Genomic DNA, 21,404 nt, shown 5'->3' with positions numbered 1-21,404 from the left:
ATGTGTGGGGAGCAGGGCACTGAAGTTGAATGTCAGACTCACCAGCTTCCTGCAGTACAATGATCGGCAGATAACAGGACAAATTACATGTTACCATCCAAAAATGTCTTTGCATCCTCAGGGTCTTTGAACGACTTCTGTACACCGTTCATCTTGAATGACAGCACCACAGGGAAGCGGATGGAAGCGGATGTTCCGCTTTATAAGCTTGGCGCAGACGGGGTTGAAAGCTCTTCGTGCAGACCGGACCAACGGAGGGATGTCAGGAGCGAAGCGGATGGACTGGTCATCATGTTGGATGGTCCCTTTGCGTCTTGCTGCAGATAGTATCATGGTGACATCTCTGGAACGATGGATCCTGACAATAACAAGGCGAGGACGACCTTCCAGAAGCGGCCCGAGGCTCCGATGTACGCGGTCAATTGAGATGGATTGGACCGGTAGCTCCAGCACCCTGGGAATGAATCCTTCAAAGAAACGAACCAGATCACTTCCTTCAGTTGACTCCTTGAGATTTAAGATTCTAATATTGTCTCGCCTGGAGCGACCCTCTAAATCAGTGACTTTAGCTGTCAGCTCGGCATTTACTTTCTCCATCGCGGTTAGTTTCCTCACGTCGTCTTCCAAAGCAGAGACACGGGCCTCATATTCGGTCTGACGTGTAATGAGGGAGTCGGTAGTCGCCACAACTTCATCAATGCGCTTCACCATGCCGTCAACTTTTTCCTCCAGTCTGGATTCGAAGCTGGTGAAGACTTGCTGGAGCATTGTTTGCGTCCGCTTGCCCTCTTCGGCAACGACAGTGGAAATGTGTTTAAGTAGCGCTTCAGATGAAAGTTCAAGTGACAAGCTTTTAGCGTTAGCAGCATGCTCGGTGTTAGCGTTAGCCTCACTCGAGTCAACGGGATCTTCTGCCGTATCCCGGGGCTGATCGAGTTTGTGCTGTTTTGCAGGCTTCGGCATTACGAAGTGGAGTTAAGAAGACCGTTTGATAGGTATTTATGCTGGTTCAGTTGGCGAAAGATAAGTTAATTAGTACTGAACGGGGGAGAGACAACGCCACGCTGGTTCATGCTACCATGCCATACCGGAAGTCTCCTCGAGAGTTTTGTTAACGGACGGTGGATCGCGGAAGTAGATGTGAGTCGAAGATAAACATAGTATTAAAACAGGTTTGGTGGTTTGGCATAATCTGGGCAGTGACTGGATCAGAATGGCATGTAGTAGTGGTGGTGGGTGTTCAAAGGATGACGAGATAGAATTAGACTGGGCTGTGGTTGGAAACAGTAGAAATGAAAGGAGGAATAACGTTAGAGTAAATGAGATGACAGGCAAACGAGGTCGTGAGGATGGAGAGGAAGGGCGAGAAGTGCGAAGGGTTGTTAAGTCTGTTGCTAAAGTGCAAAATGCAGAACAGAAAAATAAAGCTCTTAAGCTACAAACGATTTGCAAAAAAGAGGTAGCCGAGCGGAAGACTGTTGGGGTAGGAAATGGGGTGAGGGGAGTGATATCAGGAATCCCTCTGAAAGAAAACTTGGAGGAACTGAAAAAGGTGATCAAGGGAGGGGAAATCACTGGAATAAGACGACTTCAAGCATTCAGAAGTGGGGAAAAGGTTGACAGATTTGTCAGTAATGTTAGAATTCTGTAATGAGGTCCTTCCAGATAAAGTAATGATTGGATACATGAGTTTTCCTGTCAGGGCATATGTCCCCCCTCCCCTAAGGTGCTATAAGTGTCAGAGGTATGGCCATACGGCAGCAGTGTGTAAAGGGAAACAGGACGATGTGGAGGGGAACATGCTTATGGTGAATGTGGAAGCAGCAGCTTAGTGAAATGTTGCAATTGCAGAGGTGAACACACTGCTGCGTTTGGTGGATGTAGTGCAAGGAAGCAAGCAGTGGAAGTTCAGCAGGTTAGAGTAGAACGCAGAGTGACATGCTGAGGCAATTAAAACAGTGGACAATGAAAGTAAAACTAAGACTCAGAATAAAGAAGTGAATGAGGTAACACATCACAGTTATCAGACAGGGCTCACGGCAGACAGTCTAGTTCTTTTCTTGGCATATGTTATCAACTGTTCAGAACAAGCAAGGATTAAAACTGAAAGGACTTAAATCATAGTGAAGGCAGCTGCAAAATTTCTCAATATGAAGGATCTGTCTTGGGAAAAAATACATGCAGATCTTAATCAAGGAGAACTCACTTCAGATGGGAACTCACAAATCATTCCGTGATGTTCATCCTGCTGTGAAATGCAAGAAGTGTTATATCTAATGGACAAGAGTTTAAATGAACAACTTTGAAATAAAACCAGGTATAATATGTGTAAATGACCGCTAACTCCTACAGTTATAAGGCCGAAGTTGCCTTCTATTTCTATTTGATTTACATTTGCTGTTTATATACATATATATATTCTTTATTTTTTGGTTGAGAGTTAAATGTTTACGTTTTGAATTGGACAGCTCATCCTGTGTAGGTACCCGCATTTCCCTCAAGGTGGCAGATTTCCCCTTTGCTGTGTAGATTATCCGCCCATGCTAAGTTAACTAGGTGAGCCTGTGTATATTAAATCTACTCACCTGTTGATGTAGTTTGATTTGCCCGGTGTGTTCGGCGGAGACACACACACAGAAGAGTAGAGCAACATTGACGCTATTCATACGGCAAGGAGATTAATCCACAGTCGAGACGACGAGAAACGGTCTGAAATCTTGGGTAACACCCTTGGTGAGCGGAATGAGGTATGTTAAGCGGTCTTAATTGCCTTTACTGCAGGTACCACGGGTTTGAGTTGTCCACTCACATTGTTTGAAACGTTTTTGTTTGTTTGTTTGTTTAGTTAAGGGAAATGTCATTTAGAGTTTGACTGAAGGAGGGGTAATGTATTCATGTATTTCAATGTTTAGGATTGCTTGTTTATTCACTGTGTGTGGTATGAGATTTATATAATGTTTACTCTCGGTATACCTTTGTTAACTGGACATTAGCTCCAAAAGAGAGGCTATTGTCAGTCTAATTTAGTGACTGCCTTTTAATAGTTGTTTAATTCAATTTATTACTTGTGTATTGTATTTTGATATGACTGTAAACTGTGGATCAATGTACATTCTAACTTTGTATTTGTATATTTCTCTATAGTTTTCACGGTGCTTTCATGGTGTAACGAGACGGTGACCCATAAGTACAAATAAACAAACCGTGAAGCATCAGTTTGGGACTCTGCAATTTTGTTCATCCAAGCCAAGGGCTGTTACAATATGTATACAGGAAACATGGCTTCAACCAGAGTTAAAGTTTGTGATGAATGGATATTCTTGAGAACCTCAAGTGGGCCAGCATGAAGATCAAGCCTAGTAGATCTAGAAGCATCTCGATACGTAGAGGGAAGTTAAGTGATAGGAAGTTTGTCATAGATGATGAGGAAATCCCAACAATTAGGCAAATGTCAGTAAAGAGCTTAGGTAGGTGGTACAATGTGGAGTTGAATGATGAGGAACAGGTGGTGAAATTTAGGAAAGATGTGGCAGAAGGACTGGATAGAATAGATAAATCCGAACTTCCAGGAAAGTTGAAGTTGTGGTGTTTGCAATTTGGGCTATATCCTAGGTTAATGTGGCCATTGTCAATTTATGAAATTCCAATATCTGTAGCGGAGAGAATTGAAAGGTCGGTTAGCTCCTATATTAGGAAGTGGTTGGGTGCTCCTAGGTGCCTAAGTAGTGTTGCATTGTATGGAAAAGGGATACTTCAGCTGCCAGTACCTAGTTTAACAGAGGAATTTAAATGTACCAAGGTCAGGACAGAGCTGTTGTTATCTGGGAGTAAGGACGTGGTAGTTAGGAGTGTGGTTCCAAATCCAACCAAGGGGAGGAAGTGGAACCCAAGATCGGCAGTTCAGGAGGCAGAGGCAGCTCTTAGGCATGCAGAGATTGTAGGTAATGTTCAGTTTGGCCGGGGAGGCCTGGGGCTTGGCTCAGGCAAACCGGTATGGAATAAAGCAGGTCTCAAAGATAAAAGAAAGCTGGTTGTAGAACAGATACGTAGACAGGAAGAGATGCTAAGGGGTGCAAAGGTAGTGGCCCAGGCTAAACAGGGACAGTGGTTGAATTGGGAAAGTGTAGAGAAGAGGAAGCTTAGTTGGAGGGACCTGTGGAGTATGGAGGAGAATCGTATTAGATTCCTGGTAGGGGCTGCATACGACGTGTTACCAACCCCCCAGAACTTAAAACTGTGGGTAAATGAGGACCCATCATGCCCATTGTGTTCACGTACCGCAACCTTAAAGCATATTTTGTCAGGCTTTAAAGTTAACTTGTCACAAGGCCGATATACATGGCGACATAACCAGGTGTTGAAATGTTTAGCTGCAGGCATCGAAGGGAAACGAAGATAGGTGAATTCAGAAGGTGTTAAGGATAGGAGTTTAGTAATTCAGTTTGTCCGTGAGGGAGAGAAACACAGAAGAGATAAGTTAGCGAGGAGGCAAGGGTGTGGCCGCCTAGAAGGTGCTTGTGATTGGGAAATGCAAGTAGATTTAGGGGGAAAGCTTGTCGTTCCCCAGGAAATAGTTTGTACCAGGCAGAGGCCTGACTTAGTGTTGTGGTCAGTGAGTCAACGGATAGTTTATTTCATTGAGCTGACAGTTCCTTGGGAAGACTCAGTGGAAGAAGCCTATGAAAGAAAAAAGCTTAGATATGCAGACTTAGGAGCAGAAGCTGAGCAGCGAGGATGGAGGACTAGGATTTGTCCAGTGGAAGTGGGGTGTAGGGGATTCATAACAAGATCAGCTGTCTCGCTCCTGGGGGAACTCGGAGTGTGGGGACAGAGTTTGAGGAAGACAGTGAGGGAAATGTCAGATGAAGCAATTAAATGTAGCCAGTTTATCTATAAGAGAAGAAATAATGTTAGTTGGGGACCAGCAGGGGGAACTACTAAACAGGGCACATAACTCCTTGAGATCAGGTGGAGAGATCCACTTCCTCTCAGGAGATAATCCAGGAGGAGGAAGTATTTAAGTGTGGGAGTGGCCTATTTGAATACATTTTGTTTGAGGCCATGCGGCAAGGTGAGTGTGTTTGCTGATCCTGTAATCAGCAGACTGTAGAGTATGGTGAATGTGCTAGGAAACGTAGTATCAGCCCTGTTTCTACCTGGAGCTCGCATGTACGGAGCCTGGGTTTGGTTGAAGATGGCAGTGCTGTTTGGGCTGAGAAAGCCATGTGTAAGTAAGGAGGAAGTCCAGGAAGAGGAAGGTTATTTAAGTGTGGGAGTGGCCTATTTGAATACATTTTGTTTGAGGCCATGCGGCAAGGTGAGTGTGTTTGCTGATCCTGTAAGTTCATTTAGCTCCTTTAACTTTGGCTTATATTGTAGTTATGCTATGTAGCGTGTGAAATAGAGTATGGTGAATGTGCTAGGAAAGGTAGTATCAGCCCTGCTTCTACCTAGAGCTCGCATGTATGGAGCCTGGGTTTGGTTGAAGGTGGCAGTGCTGTTTGGGCTGAGAAAGCCATGTGTAAGTAAGGTAAAGGAGGTTATTGGGTTGGTGCAGGGAGGGGAGCAGTGAGACCTGGCATTAGGGGAGTGTCTCTGGGACGCTAGAGATCACTGTCTAGCCTCCTGGAGGTGTCGTGGGACCAACTAGACGAAACACTGGTGAAAGGAGGTTCCCACCCGATGACCCCAAAGACATGCTAGTTATCACTGCTCATTGGTTTGTATAGTTAAACCTTGCCATATTAGCTTATCATAGGGCTTAGGTTTTTCACTGAGTGTTGATCCTTTCTCTAGAGCACAAACTTCTTGTGTTTATTTGAACCCTTGCATATGCAGAGATAGAACAAGTGGAAGTGGGGGAGGATGTGCAATATTTGTAAAGCAAGGGATTAGGTATAGGGAAATAAAGTATGTGCAAGAACTAGAGGTGAATGTAGTTGAAGTGTGGACTTGTGATGGAAGCATAAAAATAATCAAACTCTATAACCCAAACAAACAGTTAGACAAAAGAATGTACAGTCCATCTTTGAACAATGAAGGGGAAAAATAATCTGGTGCAGGGATTTTAATGCACACAGCAAACTCTGGGGGAATCAACAAGATGCAAATGGGGAAATTATAGAAGATCTCATGGATGAAAAAGAGCTGGTATGTTCAAATACCGGGGCAGGCACGAGGGTGAATTTGGCAAAAGGCACAGAATCAACTATTGATGTAACACTCGTCTCTCAATCTTTTGGTGCAATAAGTGAATGGAGGGTACTGAATGATAGCACAGTGGGGAGTGATCATTACCCAATCAGTATTCATATAGGAACAGAAAATGAAGTAGATCTGAATGAGAGAGAAAAGAGGTGGAAGTTAGAGGAAGCTAACTGGAAGGTATTTAAAGTACTAAGTGAACACAACTTAAATAGTGTAAATTCAAATCAATCAATTGATAACTGGTGTGCTGAATCAGTAAGGGTATATTAGATGCTGCAAAACAATGTATCCCTAGAAGTGGTGACACTAAAAGGAAAACGTTGGTTCCCTGGTGGACAAAGGAATGTGCAGAAGAAAGATATCTAGGTTGAGGTTTCAAACATTCATTCATTCATCTTCTAACTGCTTCATCCTCTTGAGGGTCGCGGGGGGGCTGGAGCCTATCCCAGCTGACATCAGGCGAGAGGCAGGGTACACCCTGGACAGGTCGCCAGACTATCGCAGGGCTGACACATAGAGACAAACAACCATTCACGCTCACATTCACACCTATGGACAATTTAGAGTTATCAATTAACCTAGTCCCCAATCTGCATGTCTTTGGACTGTGGGAGGAAGCCGGAGTGCCCGGAGAGAACCCACGCTGACACGGGGAGAACATGCAAACTCCACACAGAAGGGCTTCCACGCCCGGGATCGAACTGGCAACCCTCTTGCTGTGAGGTGAGAGTGCTAACCACCACACCACCATGCCGCCCTAGTCAACAAACATGCTTCAGTTAAGTGTAATGATTGCAACTCACAAGAACTAGTGGAACATGTAATGTTACAGTGTCCACAATACCATCATGAAAGACAGGTACTCATTAGGGCACTAGAAAGAAATAGAATTACAGTAAATATCAAAGAAATTCTGCAAAGAAATTCTGGGGATGTAGGGTACAGAGCCATTTTTAGGTTTTTGGATAAAACAGGATTAAAAAGGAAAATCTAACATAACAAGGGGCTTACTTATGTGATTCAGGTCCACACTCCTGTCCAGAAGGTGGCAGAATGCACCTATAAGTTGCTTGCCAACCGCCATTAATCATACGAAGAAGAAGAAGGAGTTTGATGAAGCCAAGGACATGTGTGGCACGTGTATGCAGATGCTGGAGGAGGAGATGTTAAAACTGAAAAATCAAGAACAAAGATCTCAGGAAGCCATCAGAGATAAAGACATCACCATAGAGGAGCTGACCCAGTTTGAATCTCTGGCGGAGAGTAAGGACGCAGAGATTAAAGAGTTGAGTGTAAATGACCTCCGCCACATTCTATCATAATTTGCTTTTGTCAGTTAAATGATAAATGCGGGCTCTTATTTTGAAAAGAAAGACCAGGAAGTTAAAAGGGTAAAGGCGGGCGCTTTTATTTTGAAGGGGGTTCATTTCCGGTGTGCGAGAAGTGTAGTATGTTGTGTGCACCGTAATTACGTCCTCGCAACGGCAGTTAAAGTCCAGCACCTGGCTGATGAGGGCGCAAGGTTTGTCTATGTTTTATTTCATATTGTGTGACTTTATAAATACTTTTAATAGTTCCTGTGAGTTTAAATGAGCATGTGTACGCTAAAAAAGACGCTATGTTGCTGTTGGCTCCATAGACATAGGACATATAGACATAGACGCCGCGTTGACTGCTGCTGCCCATTAGAGTGACGTACCTACACGGCGGCCATCTTGGTACAGTGCCGTTCGCTCCTACAGCGCATTACGTCTGTAGAGGATTGACGTGTTTGCACTATTAAAGTGATCATAAATCATAAATTCTACTTTCAAATTGTGGAGTACCTCTTTCCTCCATAGATGTACATGCCCTACCTACTCTGCTAGCAGTGTTGCCAGATCTCACGAGACAAATAAGCAACCAGGCCTGTGAAAACAAGCCCAAAACAAGCGACTTTTTCTACAGAGCTCCCCTAGGTTCCGGTGAGAGAAAATTAAATAAACTGTGTGCACGGTTTTACAGTCCGTGGGGACGGATTTTAAACTGTGGGTACAGATTGTCAATTTACATCCATGTGGACAGATAAGTAAACTGTGCGCAGTTTTGCAAAACTGTACCCACGGTACACAGTTTATTTATTTTTCTCCCCCCTGAGCTTCAGGACAATGACTACAAGAGGGAGTTAAACCACCTTTGAACATTATTTAACATTAGAAAACAGATGGGATATCAAATATAGACCGATGTACCAAGTACATTATACAGTAAACCTCTGATAATTAAAATTTGCAAACACAAATAAATATCATCCTGAATTCACAAATTCTTTATTTATTATTGCTTTTTATGCACTCATCTAACTTTTTTCTTTTAGTTACAGGACTGATGTTTCCTAACTAGAAAAAAAACACATTACCCTGCTCTGCCTCTGATTGGCTAGTACTCGTTGCCATCAGGGTCAGAGCCAATTAGAAGCAGGATGCAGGTGGGAAAAAAACTCTGCTGTCTCCTGTGTGTATGGGGAAAGGGAAGGGACAGAGGGAACAGGCAAGACAAACTATCCTACGTTAAAATAACATATCGAAAATATCTGCTTGACAACTTATTATGGAGCTGGGAACAAGCCCAAATAAGCAACTACGCTTTAGAAACAAGCCCAAAAAAACCGTGCCCTGCGACTACCAATATTTGTAAGCGACTTTACAGAAAAACAAGCCCAAAGTCGCTTATAATAAGCGGACTTGGCAACACTGTCTGCTAGCCTTGTACCAAGATGGCGGCACTTTAGGCACACCCTCCACAGTCAATGCGGCGTCCATGTATATATGTCTATGGTTAGCTCAGTGTGCCTACTGCACGTTACACTAAGAAAGAAATGTAACGTTTTGTTTTTGTTTTGTTTCATCGTAGCTCTTACGGTGCGTTCAGCTTCATGGACCATCAGTCAGAGAGCCAGACCATAAATGAGCCGGGTGTGCTATAATGAGGGTTCCTCTGTGCAGTGGTAAGGAGAATGAAATCTTTCTGACAGAGCAGAACAAAAGCCTCATCGAGGAAGTGGCTTGACTAGAGGCTCAGACAGAAGAACAAAATGGGCAAACTGAAGACCTGAAGGAAGCTGTGCGAGCTCTTCAGCACCACATAGTGGAGACTGAGAGTTTTATCTGGATGAAGGATGAGCTCGTAAGAAAGCAAACAAGTGAAATTGCTGGTATGAAGGAACTGACAGAGGTGCTTTTCCTTCATATAAGTGATTTAAAAAAAGTCCAACAGTGAACTTGAGACGCAGCTCCACATGAGGCAGGAGGAGGAGATTCTAGCTGGTGGGATGGGTCTTCCCCCTACCTGTTTGTCTTTTTACCCTTTGTTATTTCTCCTAAGGTGCAGAATATTTGTGAAAATTAAAATGGCATGCTTGCATTTAAACATTGGTATTCTAAAGCAGTTTGATGGGCTCTAAAACTATAAAAGTGATAAGATGGAATGTAAATGGGGTCTCAGATAAAGCATGCTTTTAAGGGACAAAAAATTTGTGTCATTGATAAGGGATAAAACAGCTGAATTTTTTGAGATAAACTTGAATTCTGTTACATCAATACAGACGATCTGGGAGGCATTTAAAGCAACATGTAGAGGGTGGTGTATTAGTTATGGCACTGCAAAGCATACAGAAAAAAGCCAAAGAAAAAATAAACTCATGGTAACCTTGAAATGCAACATTTGAGACATCCTAATGATCAGAAATTGAAAGATTTAGTGTTACTGAGCAGGACAAAACTACAAGCAATTCTCCATGTGAAGAAACCTCATTTGCATTATATAGTCTCAAAAGAAAGTATTATGAATCTGGTGATAAAGCTGGTAGAATGTTAGCACTTAGATTGAAACAAATGGAGCGTAACTCTGCAATATCTGTCATACATGATCACAATGGATCTCTAATATGTGAACAGAAACAAATAAATCTGGCATTTCAAAAATATTACTCAAACATTTATAAATCAGAATGTAGCCATAATCCAAATATGATAGATGACTTTCTCAATGATGCAACCCTCCCACAACTGAAAGATGACAAGAAGGCATACTTGGAAAGAGATGTACATGTAATGGAAGTTAAGACAGCCATTAAAGCCCCGCTGCTGGTAAAGCACCAGGACAGGATGGTTACAGTATAGAATTTTACAAATACTTTCAAGACATCCTTTCTCCAAAACTGACCTTATTATATCAAGACATTATCTCCACTCAATCTATGCCTAACAGTATGAATACAGCTGTTATCTCCCTACTGCCAAAACCAGGTAGAGACTATATACAAATGAGCAATTTCCATCCTCTCAGCCTGTTAAACAATGACTATAAGTGGCTATAAGTTCCATGGGCAGGTAGGATTCAGTTGCCTGTTCTGGCCACCAGGGGGCAAGTTTCTGATGCCCAAATATCCAGATTTGTTCTAAATGTATTTGTCAACACATCTGCCAAAGTTGGTGCTTTTATCACAAAATTGAACGATTCTAGAAAAATATTGAGCTATGCCGCCCCACTATATAAAATGTTTGCTAAAATTCTTGCAGTACACCTTGAGAAAGTTGTCTCTTCATTAATGCACTTGGATTAAGTAGGCTTTATTGCTAGTCGCCATGCCGCTCACAATATGAGAAGATTGTTTCATATAATGTCAGAGGCTGCATCCTCCCAACATCCAGCTGTTGCAATCTCACTTGATGCTGAACAGGCTTTTGACCGTATAGAGTGGTCTTATGTATTTCATTTTTTACATAAATTTGGACTCGGCCCATTATGTATACAATGGATTAATGCCCTCTCTCATAACCCAACTGCATGTGTCAAAACCAATGGATTGATCTCTCCCCCTTTCCAGCACATCTACCAGACAGGGATGCCCAGCCTCTCCAGTCATCTTTACCTTAGCACTTGAGCCCCTTGCCTGTGCCATCAGGGCTAATCAGAACATAACTGGTATCACACTTTTTAATTATACATTTAAAGTGAATCTTTATGCAGATGATATTTTATTTACATTGTCCAGACCAGATCATTCAGTTCCACATCTTCTGAAACTTATCAGTGATTTTGGTCTGTTCTGCAGGTACAAAATCAATTGGACCAAGAATGAGGCTATCCCACTGAATCGTCTTCCACACCCTGGCCATCTGACCTCAGCCCCCATTGTATGGAGGTCTCAGGGCATGAAATACCTTGGAGTCACCATTAAATCACCAATAGATAGCATCTTTGAGTTAAACCGTCCTAGGCTTCTGAAAACTATCAGAGATGGACAAATTTACCGCTATCACTGTGGGGGAGGGCAGAAGTACTTAAAATGAATGTATTTCCAAGATTAGCTTTTCTGTTCTCTTGCTTTTCTTCTGCAGTCCCACTGAAATGTCCCCAGAACTGGTTCAATGAAGTTAAAAAACTTTTTTCACTGTTCTTATGGAAAGATAAGGCACGGTATGAGATTGCTGCTTGTTCTCGCGATATTTCGGCCGCGCTTTGGAAAGCAGAGCTAAATGGTAAACAAACATGGCAGCACACCGGTAAGGTAAGACAACACGTTTACATGTCGTTTTCTATATGTTCTCTGACATTTATCCTAACGATATGAGGCAGTCTTTGTGGAAAAAAAGCTTGTTTAGTGGACTAACTTTGCACTTGAAGTATGCCCTTTCACTCATGTTTTAAGAGGTCTGACGCTACTATGCGCCTCGGCTGTATCTAGGCTAACGGCTAACATGCTAACTATTATTTTTATGTCACTAGGCATTTACCTAACAGTTTGACAACACCTCATGTCAACTATCGCTAACAATTAATATGTCAAAGGGGTGGCGGCTTACTGGGTAAAGCACACGCTTCAGTGCCAAGATTTTTGCCGCAGCTGTGCGGGTTCGACTCCGACCTGTGGCCCCCCGCTGCATGCCACTCCCTCTGTCCCTCCCTCCCTCTTGCTTACCTGTCCTGTTAACTGTACTGTCAATTAAAGGTTAAAATGCCCCCAAAAATAATAAAAAAGAATCCTTGCTAATTTCAGCAGCTCTTTTTAAACACATATCGATGGTTGATGACTTACTTGAAATTCATTTGTATTCTGTTGGGTGGCTTGGCACTTAAATAGTCCGAGTTACAGCCAAAAGGAGGCATATTAGATTCATTTCCTCGTTACCTGCATCCCCAATGGGATGACTGAGGAGATTATATATGTTTTTTTATAAAGTGAATATGGAAACTGGCTGAATATAAAAGCAGCTTTGACATCAGCATTAACATTCAACAACACCAGCAAAACAGGGAATACTAATTACAAGAATGACATTGGAGATTTAGAAATATGCTGAGATTACTCAGAGTGTAACATTGAGTCAGTTATATACTCCAGAACCACACACCTCAGGTGCCATCGCTTGAGGTGCATGTTACATTTTAACCAGTGTGTCAAATGTGTAACATCTATGAAATACCAGATGAGTCAGTCAACTTTCTTAAACATTCAAAATAACTTTAAACACAACCACTGTAAATGTGTTAAAGTGATATGGATAACTAATGCAGGGTTAGTAGCATGGAGGTAGAGCACCGCCATGTGGCAGGAGTCAGTACTGTCAGACAGACAGCCACCTCAGCTGCAGTCTACAGTCCTACTACTGACTGTACTGTTGAAGCCTTCTCTTTTCATTTTCATCTAAAAAAAAACCCATTACATTTACAAACACTCTAACAAACATACTCGACCCACAAAAGCCAGACTTGCTGGAGGACATTTTTGTCTCACATAACTCAATCAGAATTTTAAAACATATAATTTGTTTTAATCATAATTTTACCCCATCTCAGTCTGACCAAGCCTTTAATTTGTGGAAGGATAAAGGCCTGACAAACAGTTCAGATCTGTACATAAATAATCATATTGCATCCTTTATTGCGCTGAGAGAAACTTGCTCTCTTCCTCAAACCCATTTTTCCCTGTTATTTACAAGGCAGACATTTTCTGGCACTCCCGAGAGGTGCACGTGCAGCTCGGCACAACACTGTAACTTTATTGACACCTATGAACAATGGCACCACCAGGGGGTGGCCAGGGGTGGCCATGGACCCCCTATAAATTTGCTGGCCACCCCACCAGGGTGCCAGTGGGGACCAGGCGTTAGTGCGACCTCCCATAGCTCCAACTACACATAACTCCACTAATCTGACCATGCAGGTCTATGGCGAGTTTTATCGTTTTATTCCCATAATGTTGACCGCCCATTAATCCGACCATTTTAATGCCATTATTCCGACTGTCGGATTTCATACCCAGTAGTCCAACCGCCTGTTAGTCGGACCACAGCACTTCCAACACGAAGCAGTCTGTGCATTTCTCCCTCACTGCGCCGGCACGGACTGTGAGGACAGTTGCGTTTATCTCATCAACGGGAAATCACATCCATCTACTATATGTGACGTACATGCCCTTATTTGGATAACACATCCTGGTATTCCCCACACCTAAAGCCTATTGACAGCACAATGCGCTCTGGCTGCAGATGTATATTAAGCATTAATCTGTTCTTGCAGCACGTCTACAGAAAGTATTTTGTTAGAGACAAACCATCCATCTGTCTGTCATCTCACCTGTGCTAACGTTTTGCCTAGCCTTGACCAGCGAATTCATCAGCTTGTAACAATTCGCCAACAACAGAAACTGAGGCTTATGTCACAATGCTACTTTTACAGGTTATGAGAGGCACAGGTTCATGGTGCCAAGCTGAAACCCCTGATATAACATGAACCCCCCCAAAAAACGTAACTCTTTTTGCTTTCAAAATGCAGCAATAAATTGTATAAAAATGAAAAAGGACTCGTATGGTCAGTTTAACTGAACAACTTTAGTGTAATTAAATTAAATCAAACTCAAATTAACATGCGTCCGGCTCGGATGATTCACTCAATTAACACAGCGCGTCACGCCGATACACAAAACAAATAACCCCCACTGTGCATTTACTGCTTGTTTATTAATTCCAGTCACTTTTATGTGCGTGAGATCCTGCTTGTGTGTACCTTGAATATCATATGTGAGGCTATGTCATAACTAAAATGGTGGTGAAAATATTTAACTTTGCTAGACGGCATTTCTCTGAGCCATTCGTTAAAAGGAAATAATTTATTTGCTGTGGAAAGAAGGCAACATAATGCGGACTTATAGGTTAAACAATCTTTGCTTCCTTTAATTTAGTTTGGATAATAGTAGTAGTCTAATAGTGGCTGCAGCAGCAACAGCGTTGGTTGCCAACAGCTGTCTTGTTTTTATTTCTTTATTACAGATATGCAACATTATTTGGCTATGGTGATCGCCGCTTGCTGTTGGTTTGCAGGACTTCTGTTTTTCTGCTGATGTTTTTTTATCTGTGTACACTGTCTTGGTTCGTCGTGTCAGAGGTAGTGAGTTTTGGAGTACAGACATTTGTTTGTTTTTGCATCTTCAGCACCAAGGACAGCACTTGAAGTGATTTTGTTATAGTGTGTGCCAGGGCTGACGTCAAAACCCGGAAGTTTAGCATCACGCTGGTTCCAAGGCTATTCAAGAGAAGGCTGAGACACGGGGTCGAACATGGGGGGATTACACATGCGCAGCGTAACTTGAGCTGCGATGCTGGAGGGTGACAGCAAATTTAAAAAATTTAATAAAATTTGCATTTGTTAGAACTTCTTAATGTTTTATTTGTGTGTAGCTAATGGAAGCCAGTCAGCAGCCTAGTGAGTGGCGATGTGCGATGCGCTATACAGCAGGAAAAAAAATACAATGATGTCACTCATTCATTCATTCATTCATTCATTCATTCATTTAATTGGCAGCCCCCCTACTTAAAACAGCTTCCCGTGTGTGGGGAATACCAGGATGTGTTATTCAAATAAGGGCATGTACATCACATAAAGCAGATGATGTGATTTCCCGTCCATGAGATAAACGCAACGGTCCTCATAGTAACATTAAATGTTATACAGTAAGCCAAAGTATGGAGAGTTGAGTTGAATGAGGGACATCCATGAGGCCTCCTGCTTGGGGTGTGTGATGTGACTGAAGATGGGCGTGGGCTGCTGATCGGACTGGGAACAGGTGTGTGATAGGGAACAGGTGTGTGTGATTGTCAGGGAGAGAGACTCGGGGTTTCCGATTGAAAGAGGCAGTCTGTCCACGGCAGCGGGTTGGCACGCTCGCGGCTTGGCTGTCTCGGGAGGGATCGGGGTGTCGTTAGTGGCTGTTTAGGGCTGCCGCTCTTTTATGAATTGTGTTTTCTACTGTATCAATAAAGATTATTGTATTGTAACTGCTCTTCTCTGGGTGATCGCTGGAAGGCTCTGACTTGGTGACTGTAAGTGAACCACCTTGGTTGATCCCAAATTTCATTACATTATTATAGGATACCCAACCCAATCATACAAGAAAACATTAGGTGTTCAAGTGTTTATGCTTCTGTTTTACAAAATGCACATTCATTACTGTCTAGGTTGAATTTCAGTCTTGTAAATTCACTACAGGGATAAATGTCATTTATTGTTTTAAAATGTACCTCTTTGGCTTTAGGGGGAATAGGAAAGCTAAAAAATCTACATCTTATTCTCTTGCCAATCAAGGTGGAGTATTCCTGCAAAATATGCTTTCTTTCAAGAGACAAGGGAAAGTATTCTTTACTGAGAGTAGAACTCAAAAATTTGTTGTTACATGTTTTCTCTAAAAAAGAACAGCCACCTGTAGACAGGGTAAATAGTTTGTGTGTTACAGGCGTGTACATTAAAATCCCCTTAATCATACTGATGAAAGCTTGTGGAATCACTTTAATCACAGCCCAGTAATCATTTCTGGAACATGTAAGATTATATTTGTGATGAAAATCATCAAAGTCCACTATGTTACCTCTCTCATCCATAAGATGTTGGACAGACCATATCCCTCGCTCCATCCATTCTTTGAAATAAAAAGACTTATTATGGGGTATGGTGGGGAGAAAAGTTGTGTTTATAAATTAGTTTCCAATAATGGAGGACTTGCTGGTGAAATTTACTTAACTTAATTGGCAGTTTACTAATCTCAAAATCACATATCAATAAAAATGTAACAATTCCAACATCCATAAATATTTTTAAGGGTAAGTTAAACCAAAGATGTTCATACTGAGTGACAAAACTTTTTAACCACTTTAGCTTCACGGTTCCATTCATAGGGCCAAAGTAGTTGCATTCAATCCCCCTCCTTCTATTGACTAAACAATATCATCCTTTCTAATGTAATGATGTCTATTTTTCCAAATGAAATTAAAAATAATCTGGTTAATGTTTTTAATCATATTGTCAGGATAGCCAAAGAGTATGCCGGATAAATAAGTCTTGATAAAGCTTCCATTTTAGATCATAAAATCCTCCCAAATATAGATAAATCCCTCTGTAACCACAAATTCAGAATTGTTTTACTCTTCATCAAAATACTTTAAATATTAGTTTTTTCTCTATCATGTAAATCCTTAGAGACAGTAATACCCAGATATTTAACTTCATTTTTAGTTGGAATGCCTTCAGTAGATATTAGGGCGTGATCATGAATTGCCATCAGTTCATATTTATTCACATTTAAATGAAGTCCTGAACCTTTACAGAAGATGGTTATAACCTTTAGAGCATGTGGTAGTTGTTTCGCATTTTTTAAGAAGAGTCGTAGTATCATCCACCAGTTGGCTTATGATTAGAGGACTTCCCATAACATTTAAGTGCTGTACATTTTCAGAACGTTTAATCATAATTGCCAAAACCTTTGCAACTAAAATAAAGATTAGAGGTGAGGCTGGACAGCCCTGACAGATTCCCCTCCTCACTGCATGTCCCATTGGTAGTAGCACTGAGCTATTTATGTCTTTGTATAACGTCTTAATTACTTCCTGGAAGCGTTCACCAAAACCAAAATATTTCAATGTATCCATAATAAAACCATGTTCAGTTGTATCAAATGCTTTACAAAAGTCTAAGAACAGAATTAAGCCATCATCCTCTATTTTATCTGTATAGTCTAATCAGTCCAATATTAATCTAATGTTGTTGTGAATAGACCGTCCTCTGACGAAGCCAGATTGAGATTCACTAATAACTTGAGGCAAACCCTCTTTTAGTCTACTGGCAAACATATGAGTAAATAGTTTACAATCAACGTTAAGTAATGTTGTGGTGGGTCTTAAATTGTCTATAAGTTTTTTGTCCTATCCTGGTTTAGGGATGAGTGTTATTAACCCTTGTTTCATTGTAGGCATCAGATCCTTATTTATAAAGCATTCCCAAATAGCATAAAATAACAGTTCCTTAATATCTTCCCAAAAGAATTTATAAAATTCGTGGTTAGTCCTTCCTGTCCTGGAGCTTTTCCCAATGAAATGGGCTACTTTTAACTGCTTTTTCCAGTTCCCACATTTCAGTCTCAGAATTACATACATTTACAAATCTGTATTAATAGAAGGAATGTAGGTTTTTATATTCTCAATGAGAGTAATAGTAGGAAGAGGTATGTACATTTGAACGAGACCAAGCTGGCGAAGTGCTTGTAGATTGAATTTGTTTACTTTGTAATGCCGGAATTTGCTAATAAAGATAAATTTAAAAAATGAAAAAAGAAAAGTGCATAGGCATTACAGCAGTAAGCGCTTTTTGATATTTACATGAATGGCACAACACCTGTAACTTTATTAACACCTGTAAAATAAAAAGACATTCACATAAAGGAGAGCATGCTCCATGCATGTCACACACACGACAGAAGTAAACAAGTTTTCTGATTTAACACATGGCCGCAGTTCGAATCAGCTGCCAGATGCGTTCCCAGGTGGCGTGACGTCACTGCGAGCGCACGCATGCGCAAATGTGCGAATGTGCTCTGAAGTGTCATAACGGGCGTTCTAGAATCTAGAAAGTCCTTTATGACGCTTCAGAGCACAGAGAGAAAGTCTGTAAATAGGGGTGAATCCCTGAGACATCCCAGCTCAGACCAGACCGGATTTCGTCCTAACTACAAACAGAGCTGTGCAGGATTTTTTTAAAAACGTCTACAATCGTTTGAAAATCCGTTAACAGAGACAATATGTCTGATAGTGAGGTCGTCGGTGAGGTAGGTGAGTTTCATCGCCTCTGCTTGTCTCCACAAGAGGCCACTGAGAATGTCACGGCAATACCAGCAAGTTCAAGTGACAGCCCTGGAGACATTATGGAGGAGGAGATGACAACCATAGAATCGATGAGGGGAGCACTGCGTGACAGCAAGGAGCTTGTCAAAATGAAAGATGAGCATATTGCAGTCATGGAGGCATATGTGCAAGACCTCGAGAAAGAGTTGGAGCGAGCCAGGGCTGAGACTGTCAGTGTGCAGGAGACACTGCAGTTTGAAAATAGGGCGCTCCAGCTGGAGTTACATGAGGTAAAAGAGAAAGGTGACATGTACACTAGACAGCTGGATGAGGAGATGATGCATTTGAAAACTGAAGTGACAAAATCTCAGGAAGTCATCAGAAAGAAAGATTGCATGATAGAGGAGCTAACCCAGGCTCAAACTCAAAATCTGACAGTGATGCAAGAGCTGAAGGACACTCAGCATAACGATCAGGAAACTGTAAAAACTCAAGATGAGCAGATTACAGTCCTGAAGTCAGATGTCCTAGACCTCCAGGACCAGGTGCAGGAAGCCAGGGCTGAGACCGTCAGTGTGCAGGAGACACTGCAGTCAGCAGAGAGGGCGTTTGAGTGTGAGTGTGATGCACTGCAGAACAGTGTTAACAAGTACACAGATATACTGCGTGATAGTCAGGAAACTGTAAAAATTCAAAATCAGCAGATTACATCCCTGAAGGCAGATGTACAAGACCTCCAGGAACAAGTGCAGGAAGCCAGGGCTGAGACTGTCAGTGTGCAGGAGACACTGCAGTCAGCAGAGAGGGCGTTCCAGCTGCAGTTATGTGAGGAGAGTCAGAGAGAAGAGAGAAGTTACACATACACTAGAGAGCTGGAAAAGAAGATTCTGACTTTGAAAGTTGAAATAAGAGAATGTCAGGGTGCCATCAGAGAGAAAGAGATGACCATACAGGAGCTGACCCAGTCTCTGACCCATTTTGAATCTCTGGCTGAGAGTAAGAGCACAGAGATTAAAGAGTTGAGGGCTGCACTGTGCAGGAGTAAGGACAATGAAGTCTCTCTGAATGGACAAAATATAAGCCTCATTGAGGAAGTGGCTCGACTAGAGGCTCAGACAGACAAACAAAATGGGAAAATTGAAAATCTGAAGGAAGCTGTGCGAGCTCTCCAGCACCAGATAGCGGAGGCTGAGAGTTTCATCTGGACGAAGGATGAGCTCCTAACAAAGCAAACACGTGAAATTGCTGGTCTGAAGGAACTGACAGAGGAGCTTTTCCTTCTTATAAGTGATTTAAGACAGTCCAACAGCGATCTTAAGACGCAGCTCGACACGAGGCAGGAGGAGGAGATTCTAGCTGGTGTTAGTTTCAGAGAGGAATGTAGGAGTCTGACTGAAAATTTTGACCAGCTCGATTTAGCTGAGGAGCTGGCGGCCCCAGCTGCCGAGGCCCCAGCTGCCGAGGCCCCAGCTGTCGAGGCTCCAAATGTTGAAGCTCCGACTGTCGAGGCTCCAAATGTTGAAGCTCCAACTGTTGAGGCTCCAAATGTTGAAGCTCCGACCGTCGAGGCTCCAAATGTTGAAGCTCCAACTGCCGAGGCTCCAAATGTTGAAGCTCCGACTGTCGAGGCTCCAAATGTTGAGGCACCTGCTGTCGAGGCTCCAGAAGTCGAGGCACCTGCTGTGGAGGGTCAGAGCAGCAGTTGGTGGCGTCGCTGTGCCAGAGGTGTGCAGAAAGTAGGCTTATGTGTTGGCATTACAGCTGTGCGTGTACTTGTTCCTTTGAGTATCCTGGCTTCCTGCAGCATCTGCTCACCAGCCAATGACTTCAGCCCGCTCACTCCTTATTATAACATCGAATACATAACACCTCCTCCATTCTAAACAGGAATGACGACCATTCTACACTTGAGGTGTGGATAACATCTCTGTTATGTGTTTATAAATATACATGATGAGTATATATTCATCATGTATATTTATGAATGCAGCAACATGGTGGTGCAGTGGTGATCACTGTCACCTCACAGGGGGCCAGCCTCTCTGTGTGGAGTTTGCATGTTCTCCCCATGTCTGCGTGGGTTTCCTCCAGGTGCTCTGGTTTCCTCCCACATCCAAAGACATGCAGGCAGTGGTGTTTTATAGCGACCCTCTGCTGCTTTTTCAGCTGCTTTTACTAACTACAGCTGAGTGGTTTCTGTGTCTAAACACAACCACACATCAACCACAGCACTGTTACATTAACTCTTAAACAGGCATTGATCCTTGTTGATTGACTTCTGCTTTGCTTTGAGTGATTCAGAGTCTTAGCAGTGGTTCTTAACAAGGACAATTATAGCAAAAATTAATATCAGAAAATAAAAAATTGGACTAATTATAACACACGTACTTGTGAAATTATTTGGCTATGTACCATGATCCACAAATATGTCACCATGCACAGACATGTCCTTTTACATTTGTGTGAATTCACACCCACAAATATTCATTTGCAAATGCACAAAACTTAGGCTACTCTGCAAACACGTACTTTAATTTCACATAAAACTGTCACAGGTTTTACAAATGTAAAGAGTTTCACCACAGCAATTACAGGTGAAGTCATATTTATGCATTTGTGGGTCCATTTTTACACATGAAACAAGTTTTGCACATTTGTGGATCACTTCCTGTGAGTTTGTGGGCCCTGGGACATTTGTGACTTCCCTCCTATCTGTTTTGTATTATTTTGTCTAATTCCTACTGCAGTAGGTCTGTAAAAACATGTGTGTGAGGTGTAGTTACTCGCCACATCAGCAGGTGGCGACATTCTCTCACATGACATGACAGAACTTCAGGCAGCACCAAGACGGCTGAAACAAGGGTATAACATTCAACAGCACTTGGAAACAACACTGACAGAAGTCACTCACTGTTAGTTCACTTCCAGAGAGCATGGGAATTTATTTTATTTTATTTTTAATTTTCCATTCTCTGTTCAAGGGCTCTGGTTTTAGTGAACCGGAGGTATTTTCCAAAAACGGTTTTACAATGAACCTCCAGGTAACCT

General features: G+C 42.2%; 1 long non-coding RNA gene across 1 annotated transcript; it reads left to right on the top strand.

The window, feature by feature from the left end:
* Positions 1-7,645: 7,645 nt before the first annotated feature.
* LOC125882158 (uncharacterized) lies at positions 7,646-13,639 on the top strand. Its single transcript, XR_007448313.1, has 4 exons — positions 7,646-7,729; positions 9,100-9,193; positions 11,075-11,172; positions 11,303-13,639. It is a non-coding gene; the product is annotated as an uncharacterized LOC125882158 (long non-coding RNA).
* Positions 13,640-21,404: the final 7,765 nt, after the last annotated feature.

Source organism: Epinephelus fuscoguttatus, linkage group LG21 (assembly GCF_011397635.1).
Source record: "Epinephelus fuscoguttatus linkage group LG21, E.fuscoguttatus.final_Chr_v1".
NCBI classification, from domain to species: domain Eukaryota; kingdom Metazoa; phylum Chordata; class Actinopteri; order Perciformes; family Serranidae; genus Epinephelus; species Epinephelus fuscoguttatus.
Note: the sequence above shows the minus strand (reverse complement) of the source record. Positions and strands in the feature narration are given on the sequence as shown.